Here is a 1,927-nt window from a genome sequence, read left to right as displayed (position 1 = left end):
AAAAGCTCGACAACCACCAATATTGATGCCGATAGCGTGTCAAAGCATCCTGACGGTACAATAAAGCAAAGAGCACTCAAGCTACAAGATTTGCTCTTTGGGAGACATCAAAAGAAAACCTCGACATCAGAAACCCTTGAGTTAATTACTCAAGACCCAACTCTTGCACATCATAATGGTTTGCAATGCGTGGTAGAACCAACCAACGCTATGCATAGACACGATTGTTCAACCCATGCACACACAGTCGTCTCGAAGTATGCCATCTAGGAGGGGTGGAAGGAAACTAAGTAATTAAAGGCAATGTTTGAAGAGGGAGGAAAAAGTTTGATATTAACGTATGATGTTTTGTAAAATTACCTAATAATGCCCTTAACAAGTATGTCTGCACGATTTTAAAAAAATCGTAAGTTATAAGCATCTCTGAAGATGCGAGCACTCTCAGGAGGGTAAAGGGGCCGTGCTGCGTCGGGCAAGGGGCGCAGGTAGGAGACACAAGGTAAGGGTGAAACGAAGGCGGGGCAGAGCATGAAGGGCTCCGGGCGTGGAGGGTAGGACAGGCGCAGGTATTTTAAAAAAATATATGTGAGGCTTCAGTTGTGCAACGTCGAGCAGCTCTGGCTGGGATGGTCAGAGCGATGAATACTTTGAAGTGTCGCCTCCATGGTTCGAATCCTCACAATGTGGAGATCTTTTGCTCCACATGAGGAGAATCGAATGGATGTCAAAGGGATCTGTGAAAGATTCGGGGGCAAGTCATCAACAGGGGAAATTTAACTAATAACATCTCCCCGATGAGTGTAAATAGTGTATATACTATCAAAAAATCATTAAAAAATAATCTTTTTTGGTTATTTTTCATCATTCTTCTTGATATTGGGACTTTCTTTTTTAGCGCATTTTGTTATTTTCTTTGATTTTTTCAATAAACAGGTCAAAAATTAATAATAAATAGCAAATCAGCTCAGATGGAAAAACTGAAGATATGCTGATGATCAAAAGGTCAAGGTGGACAGGCGCGAAAAAATTCAATCAAATCGTCAGATAAAAGCGGGAAGCCTAAATTAAGCTGTCAAGGCCTACTTTCGCAAATTCTTGCAAAATGAGCTACCGGAATCTAATTGAAGAAATTTTTGAGTCTTAACATAGATTTCACGGCCTAGTAGGACTAACAGGGGAATTTAGGAAAAAATAGTTTGGGAAGCCGAGTATAGATATCCAAGGTAGTCCAAAATCACCATATTTCCACTAGTCGCCCTTGGAGAAGAGAGCTCTCGACCTTCTTTGCGCGTGGTTTCTAGAGTCCACAGTCGCCCTTTTACAACGCTGTCTCACACGAAGCATGAGGGGTAAGTTTTATACTTATCAATGATCAGTTTTATATGGCCGGGTAGCAAGTCTAAGCTCAAGAAAAAACCCTAGAAACCCAGCAGTGCACGAAGATCTACGACCTAAAATTGACCATAGTGGCCTGTCAGCTCAACCAAATTGGACGAAACTTGAACTGTAGAATGCCCCTATATAATAGAACACTTCTATATCACCAGATGACCAATCGGTAGAGGTTGATGAGCGGCCCAAGTAGAAAATCTAGGTTTTTTCCAAATGCCAGAATTGGATTCTGACTCCACAGACAGCTTACAGACTGGGTCTATACACAATGTACATGGATAGTTTCATGAAAACAGTCAACGCAAGCTCTCAAATAGCAGAAAACAGCTCGAAGACTACAAAGCGTCAAATTTGACATGTGAAGTTAAACTGACCCAAATGGGTCAAAACTGGATGGGTAGCTTCAGGACTATGTAGTGGACAAGTCCATAGCTTCAAAAATGACTAACCAACTCAGGCCATCTAGTCACAAAAATCGGTGATTTCAGAGTCAACAAAGCACGAACTGATGCCGACATGACAAAACTTTACCAAA

This window comes from Adiantum capillus-veneris, chromosome 21 (assembly GCF_014529385.1).
Source record: "Adiantum capillus-veneris isolate H3 chromosome 21, ASM1452938v2, whole genome shotgun sequence".
NCBI lineage: Eukaryota > Viridiplantae > Streptophyta > Polypodiopsida > Polypodiales > Pteridaceae > Adiantum > Adiantum capillus-veneris.
This window is presented reverse-complemented; position numbering follows the sequence as displayed.